This window comes from Biomphalaria glabrata, chromosome 14, assembly GCF_947242115.1.
Source record: "Biomphalaria glabrata chromosome 14, xgBioGlab47.1, whole genome shotgun sequence".
Taxonomy (NCBI): Eukaryota; Metazoa; Mollusca; class Gastropoda; family Planorbidae; genus Biomphalaria; species Biomphalaria glabrata.
This window is the reverse complement of record NC_074724.1, coordinates 33,012,102-33,021,179: the sequence shown is the minus strand read 5'-3', so window position 1 is coordinate 33,021,179 and position 9,078 is coordinate 33,012,102.

Below are 9,078 nucleotides of genomic sequence, written 5' to 3'. Positions count from 1 at the left end.
GCATTAAGTTTTTTGGACCTTCTGAAAAGGTAACATTTGTGATCTCTCCAGGTGGGCCTCCTAGTAACTAGACCTACATATCTGTAGCGACTATAGCAATGTTGTTATTTCTAATGACGCCCTGACCTCCTGGCGGGGAACAGGTAGATAACACAAGGTTGTTGGCTAATAAGCCAAGCTATTATTATTATTATTATTATTACTAAACGGTGAACGTAATTTAGATTTAGGTATTTAGATCTGGGTATTTAGATCTAGAGATCTAAGCCTATGTATTTAGACCTAGAGATCTAGGTATTTAGATCAAGGTATTAAGAAATTGGTACTTAGATATAAGTATTTAAATGTATGTATGGCAAGGCCGGATTTATTGAAGGTTCCCCGGGGCTACATCCCTGGGGAATCCACAACAATAGGGCCTCCACAAAAGAGATAAAAATATGTCCGAATTTCGACAGGTCAAAAACTTGTTAGTTGTTTCTATTTCTAATATTTTGCTTCGCATTTTTACGCTGACAAAAATGTCGTGATTAAGAAGTGTACTTTTGCTTGGAATAATAATAATAATAATTTTATTTATTAAGCACTGTGAACAAACAAAATGTAGGCTCAAGGCGCTGTAATAACATTACAAACACAGACTCTACAGCTAAGTTGACAATTAATCTAAAAAAAATTTAAACAGATAGGTCTTAATGTTCTTCTTAAAAGTGGTGTAGCATGTTGTCTGTCTGAGATCAATGGGGAGTGAGTTCCAAACCTTTGATTGGTGCACTGAAAAAGCCCGCAGACCGTAGCTTTTGAGGGAATAAGTAAATAAAGCTCCGGATTTACGACAGTGCGTCAACAAAGAGATTTACCCTCCACAAACTTAAAAATATACACTTTTTAAAATTAAAATATGCATAGGCTATTAACAATTTTTTTTTACAAAGAAAGTGAGATAAAGTTTACAGGAACTCTAATTCTTTCTTCTAAAATGTAGCATGCATTAACATATAAATATTTTCATTCATAAGTGGATCTTTATTAATCCTTTAAAAAAATGGTAGGGGCCTCCATAAAAAGTTTACCCCACCCGGGGCCCCTACATGCTTAAATCCGGCCCTGGGTAGGGGCCTAGAAATCTTCATCTTAGACCTTTTTACGCTGACATGTTGGGGGGGGGGGGGAATCTTTGCGTCAATCTATTTAAGGATGGCTTCTTCATTTGCAACTGAGTGTCAAAAACCTAAGTGATAGATCATCTTCTCAGTTTGTTGACAAATATCACATCGTTGGTATCGGCCCTTCGTTAATGTACATTTGAAATACAAAGTTTAAAAAAAAAAACTATAAAAAAAACCCACAAACAAACTCGGCCGCTGTTTCCAGCCAACCTGACATAAGCTGGATGTGTGGTCAGTGTGCTAGCCACATGAAACCCTCGTGAACCGTTGGCCATAGAAACAGATGAGCATTACATCATCTGTCCTATAGTTACACGACAAAAGTTCGCTTTATTTCTTTGAAATATATGAAGTAAAGCTTATCTGTTCCGACCATTTAAGGTTAATGAGGGTGTTATGTGGCCAGCACAATGTCCAACTGCCTTTACTTACCTAAGGTATATCAGATACCCATTAGAGTCGGGTGGGCTCGGGAGGGGGAAGGGGATTTTCTAAAAATCAAGAAGCTCAAAATCACAGTCTTTAACGGGATTCAAGCTTGAGCCCGCCCCCCCCCCCGGCCGTTTCGGAAACCATATGCTTTACCCCTCGGCCACCACGCCTACCAAGTTAAAGTCCTAAAGCTGTGAATAAATTGCTAAGATGTGGGTTGTAAAAGTATTGTATTCTGAAGACATTGCAATAGAGTTTTCACATTTGCAATGCAAGGCTCGTAAGTTATCTTTGTTAACGTGGCCTGAAAGGGGAAGGGGAGGTGATAGCAGTGCTCAAGAGTAGAGACCCTTGTTTACCCAACTCTGCATGCCGCTCTAATCTATGGCGTGGCTAGGGTCCGTGACTCGCGGTGCGTGCGCTCTAAACTGACGTCGCCTTTAAGCTTAATTGCAAATATAAAGATTAAAGGAATGTACCCCGCCAAGACTGAATAGCCATACTACAAAAAAAAAAAAACAATAACTGCGCATTCAAAATAGGTCTTGTTATATAGCCAACATGTCTATCTTGCCAGAATCTGACCTTGTTGAGATTTTTTTTTTAAAAGCGTGTAACTCACTTAATCTGTCTATCTGATTTTTATGTCTTGCATCTGTGTTGTGATAGTAAAATTACAAAATCCTGACCGAAATGGTGATTTTTTTTTATTTCTAAAATCTTTTTAGCTTTCTTATGAATGTTTTTCTCAAACAGCTGCCCAAATATGTGTTGTTGTTTTTTTTGCCTGCGACCTTTCCAGCAATATTTAGGATTCTATGAAGTTTATTTTTATTTTTAATGTACAGATTGTCATACCAGGCAAGTGTTAAAAGTTGGTACAACGGATGAATAATATATTTTTCATCCAAGATGAACAGAAAAGCTGCCTATAAATTACGCATAGTGTCACCGTCACCAGGGGATTTTGAAGCTAAGTTCACACCTGCACAGCTTATTCTAAAATCTTTACGATAAGAAAACTTCATATCACTTCCATTATCAGTAACAAATACCGTCAAACTTTTATTGTCTCAGGAAGAAGATTTCAAGAATTTCAGTTGTCTTTTACGGCTACGCAAGTATTAGCCTCAATCTCTCTCATATCTCATCTTTCATTTCATCTCATCTCTTATCTCATCTCTTATCTCATCTCTTATCTCATCTCTTATCTTATCTCATCTCTTATCTCATCTCTTATCTCATCTCTTATCTCATCTCTCATCTTATCTCATCTCATCTTTCATCTCTCATCTTTCATCTCATCTCATCTCATCTCTCATCTCATCTCTTATCTTATCTTATCTTATCTCATCTCATCTCTTATCTCATCTCATCTCTTATCTCTCATCTCTTATCTTATCTCATCTCATCTCTTATCTCATCTCATCTCTTATCTTATCTCTTATCTCATCTCTCATCTCATCTCTTATCTCATCTCATCTTATCTCATCTCATCTCTCATCTCATCTCTCATCTCTCATCTCTCATCTCATCTCTTATCTTATCTTATCTCATCTCATCTCTAATCTCATCTCATCTCTCATCTCTCATCTCATCTCTCATCTCATCTCTTATCTTATCTCTTATCTCATCTCTTATCTCATCTCTCATCTCATCTCTTATCTCATCTCTTATCTCATCTCTCATCTCATCTCTCATCTCATCTCTTATCTCATCTCTCATCTCATCTCTCATCTCTCATCTCATCTCTTATCTTATCTCATCTCTTATCTCATCTCATCTCTTATCTTATCTCTTATCTCATCTCTCATCTCATCTCTTATCTCATCTCATCTTATCTCATCTCATCTCTCATCTCATCTCTCATCTCTCATCTCTCATCTCTCATCTCTCATCTCTCATCTCTTATCTTATCTTATCTCATCTCATCTCTAATCTCATCTCATCTCTCATCTCTCATCTCATCTCTCATCTCTCATCTCTCATCTCATCTCTTATCTTATCTTATATCATCTCATCTCTTATCTCATCTCATCTCTTATCTCATCTCTTATCTCATCTCATCTCTTATCTCATCTCTCATCTCATCTCTTATCTCATCTCTTATCTCATCTCTCATCTCATCTCTTATCTCATCTCTCATCTCATCTCTCATCTCATCTCTCATCTCATCTTATCTCATCTCATCTCTTATCTCATCTCATCTCTCATCTCTCATCTCTCATCTCATCTCTCATCTCTCATCTCATCTCATCTCTCATCTCTCATCTCTCATCTCTCATCTCTCATCTCATCTCTCATCTCTCATCTCATCTCTTATCTCATCTCTCATCTCATCTCTTATCTCATCTCTCATCTCATCTCTTATCTCATATCTTATCTCATCTCTCATCTCATCTCATTTCATATCTTATCTCATCTCTCATCTCATATCTTATCTCATCTCATATCTTATCTCATCTCATCTCTCATCTCTTATCTCATCTCTCATCTCTTATCTCATCTCTCATCTCATCTCTTATCTCATCTCTCATCTCTTATCTCATCTCTCATCTCTCATCTCTTATCTCATCTCTCATCTCTTATCTCATCTCTCATCTCATCTCTTATCTCATATCTTATTTCATCTCTCATTTCTTATCTCTCATTTCTTATCTCTCATTTCATCTCATTTATCATCTCATCTCATCTCATCTCTTATCTCATATCTTATCTCATCTCTCATCTCATCTCATCTCTCATCTCATCTCTTATCTCATATCTTATCTCATCTCTCATCTCATCTCATATCTTATCTCATCTCATCTCTCATCTCATCTCTTATCTCATATCTTATCTCATCTCATCTCTCATCTAATCTTTCATCTCATCTTTCATCTCATCTCTTATCTCTTATCTCATATCTTATCTCATCTCATCTCTCATCTCATCTCATTTTTTATATCATCTCTTATCTCATATCTTATCTCATCTCTTATCTCATCTCATCTCATTTTTTATATCATCTCTTATCTCATCTCTTTTCTCATCTATCTCATCTCGTCTATTCCTTGACTTTCGTTGTAAAGTTGTGGTGACAGTTCGCGTAACCGAATCCTTCTTCTTTTCCTTGTCAGCAGCTGTTCTTTGCAGGCTATCAAGAGAGGGACGAGTCCATTCTTTGACATTGTCCAGTCCGTTCTTTTTTTTTCCCCCACTGCACCTTGACAAATAGCTTTTGCTATGAGTTCTAGACTCAGTAAACTGAAATAAATCCAATGCACTTGCTTATACGGCAATAAGTAATTGTCATTAGCTTTATGTTATATGAAATGCGTTTAAGGGATATGCAAATTGCCTAAATTTCAAAATTACAAATCTTGATACAGTCGATTAGGATACGGACTGTCCTTTCGGTTTGGTTCGTACAGATCATTTCGGCTCCGTTCGATTGTAGGTGAGGTTAAATTTCGGTTCGGATTCGGTTGTGAGGTTAAATTTCGGTTCGAGATCGGTTCGTTTCCGATCTCTAGAATTCTCGCAAATCTATACTATAAAGCTTATAATCTATTAGTCTCCATGGAGTATCTATAAATTGAACCGCGTTATAGTTTTAACATAGTTTAAATCTATATCATCCATATTGTATGTTATAGATCTGTAGGTTAGAACAAAAAGTAATTCGTATAACTACTTTACAAATCTATCTATCTATCTATCTATCTATCTATCTATCTATCTATCTATCTATCTATCTATCTATCTATCTATCTATCTATCTATCTATCTATCTATGTAGGTCTGTGGTAAAATATTAGCTCTCCGTAATGGAAGATAATAAATATTCGTTTCATAGAGTGGAGAAGGTCTCAACACTGATCTGCAACGTTACAACCTGTGGGCAGTTTAGACCTATACCTCGTTGTCACGTCACACGTCTGTACTCTGACCCTACCCGTCACTTTCAAAGCACTTGCCCCAGTTTTTACAAAAGAAAAAAAAAAAAAAGGTCCGCTTGGGTTCCATTCAAAAGCGCGGCAAAGAAAACTAAACTATAAACTTGCATTGTGGGAATGTATGCAAGATCAATGCAACGGTTACATTTGAATTTAAATTTTCTAAGAGGAAAAGTCAGACTTCTTGGAAATCGTTTAACTAAAACGGGTCTTTTTGTTGCACAATAGCCGTATGCATTGATTTTCTATCTCGGAGATAAGGAGTGTATAAAGTAGCTTTTGTAAAGCTTTTCATTTTCTTTTCTTTCCAGGGCTCTGTATTATTCAATACTTGAACTTCGATTTGATTCGTATTGCAATCAGGTCGATAAAATGATATTGCAAATTTTTTTTTTTGCCCAGTACGCTTCATGCAACACAAACCATGCACAAACTAGTGTTACTAGCGTTCAATGTAAATTTTTGTCTTCTGTGCTCAAATATCAAATGTTACTTAGCAGAGAGCAAAAGAAACGAAGCTGCTTTAGTCAAGAGAAAGAAAAAGAAAGCTGCCCTATCATCTAGCCCTAAAACAGATGGATACACATGCACAAACTGTCACAAACTCTGCCGCTCCAGAATTGGCTTGATTAGTCTCTCCAGATTCTGCCTTGTATCAAGAAAAAAGTGAACCTAAAAAAGACATTTGGGCGCATCCATTGACTTCCAAGACAGGAGCCATATATATATATATATACAGAGTTTCTATCTAGGATAGCAAATGCAATAGCCTATAACGATGCATACCTTTTCAGAAGACATGTTCGAATGCAGGTCGTTTCCTTTCTTTTTTTTTTTTTTGAAATATATTTAAAAAGCGATCACCCTGATACCCCGTTCTTACTCCACCTTTCCAACTGGTCCAGACAAGTGATAGGACCATAGCGTATTGAAAACGCTAAGAGCATGAGATTGCGCAGATAAAAAAGCAAGTGGTAAACAAATATTTCTAGTCGCACAGATTTATTATTGTTAGTCTAGATGTATTACAAATTTAATTGCATGACTGATCCAAACTAATTGATACACAACAATATAAGCTTTGTTTAAAAAAAAAGTATGTATGTCTGGGTAACTCTGGAATCTTGTACACGCTAATTCTTGCCCTTTTCCATTCTCGGATCAAGTTGAAACTTTGCACAAATTATTCATTGTCGATGACGAAACACGAGCCAATAAAAATGTAACCAATTAACTCTTTCTCTCCGTCATTATTTACCACATTCTGGTGGAATCAACGCTGATATCGTCAGTTAGGAGAGAAAGAGTTAATGAACTAGTTAATGAACTAGTCGTATCTAACCCTTTTTTATATATATACAAAATGTAGTAAGTGAAGAGAGATTAGCCTTGTGAAGAGAATTGCATCAATCGGGGAAAAATAATTGAAACTAACAATAGATAAACATACAAACTTCTATTTTTATGAGTACTTGAACAGCTTCGTGGTTAGAGAGTAAGCATTATATTATAAAGACTCGAGCTCTCGAGTACGAATTCAGACTTGGGCAACGTTTTTTTTTTAAATAGCTTTTAAAAAACCTTCTCCCAGATACCCCCTCACTCATCGGTTCAAAAGTGATTGGAACATATCGCACTGGGCATGCTATAAGCATTGAAAGTTGTGCTAAAATATGGGGAAAAAAAATTGCACAAATTAAGTATTCTTATTCTAGATCTAATGTCAAAAATCAATGACATATTTGATTCAAAATAACCCTAAGTTGGTGGGTGGGTGGGGGTCCAAAATTTGTAAATCTCCCAGGCCCCCACTTGAAAAAAAAAAGGGGGGGGCTGTAAATGAATGTCCTAAAATTGTTTTTACATTAAATATTACGCAATTATCTCATTTGATGATGTCGAATGTAAAAAAGCAGGAGCCCCTCAAGAGGTCAAGCCCCCCCCCCCGGGCCCCCAAGTCCATACCTACGCCACTGAAATAACAGATTCTATTTCAAAGTATTTAAACTTTTTTTCATATTTTACTAGTTCTATTGTAAACTTAAATGTAAAAAATTCAAAGAAAATTGATTTTTATTTTTGCTTATGCATTCTACAGAAATATACAGGAGGTAAACATAGGCACAAAAGCTATTTGCTTCCTTAATTTTTAGTAGCATACAATTTGGCCCCAAATAAAGCGTACACTTTCCTGGCCAGATACTAGATCTAAATCATGACCGATCAGCTAAATCGTGACCGATCAGTTGAAAACAGGCTTCTTGTTGACCCCCCATGGCCCACCCCTAGACTTCCTTGAAGTTTTGTCAGGCATAACGAATTTTTAAAAAATGTGTGCACAAGTATCACGTTTAAACGTACGTACATAATTTATAAAATGTGTTTAAATGTACAGTTGAATGCTTGTGCAAGTTGCTGATCTTCCATTGCCGTTTTGCTTCCCGTTTTGATTACCTAGCAATCTCAATACTTAGAAGACAATGAAAGCTTCTACATTTAGAAATGCTGAACAGTTGGCTCAGTTTTGATTACCTAGCAATCTCAATACTTAGAAGACAATGAAATCTTCTACATTTAGAAATGCTGAACAGTTGGCTCAGTTTTGATTACCTAGCAATCTCAATACTTAGAAGACAATGAAAGCTTCTACATTTAGAAATGCTGAACAGTTGTCTCAGTTTTGATTACCTAGCAATCTCAATACTTAGAAGACAATGAAATCTTCTACATTTAGAAATGCTGAACAGTTGGCTCAGTATGCCACTTCGGTCCACTTTAACTTTAACATAGCTTTTGCACTAACAACATTGAGAAGGCACTAAATGATTAGCAGACGTTAAAAAATTCAACCACTGAAATGCTCAGCTTCTTGCGTCATCATTGAAAAAAGAAAGTCTATTCTAATTCAAAATAATAATAATAATACAAATTTTAAAATAAATAAATAAATAAAGGGTGGTTTTGTTATGCAGTAACTTACGATCACGTCAATAGCGCTTTTTTCTACCCATGTAATGGAGAGATGATCCCCATGAGTGCATGAGTCACGATGGTGACCCGAAAAAAAACAGTGCGGACGAACTTTTTCGACACAATAGCGCAAGACGAGGTAGCACGACAAAATAGCGCAAGACAAAATGCCTCTTTTATGGGATTACGACTTTGTGTGTGTGTGTGGGGGCGTCATGCTTCTTTTATGGGTTTACGCCTTTTTGAGGCCTTATTGGTTATTCCAGACTCATACCAATTTTTTGTATTGGCACCTACCACCGATATTGTTTCCAACTAATATCACTGAGATTAAAGTCCACTATGAATTCTAAACAAAAAGTAGGATGAAAAAAAATAACATAACATATTCACTTCCTTATTTTTAGTAGCATACAATGTGGCCCCCACAAATGGAAGGATTAAATCTCTGTATTTGTATGTACAATTTGGTTGCTATTTTATTTGATATATAAATATTGTAATTTCAATAACAAGCAGCGCTTTTGCATCATGTTTTAAAAATGGTTATATCTATTTACATAAAATAT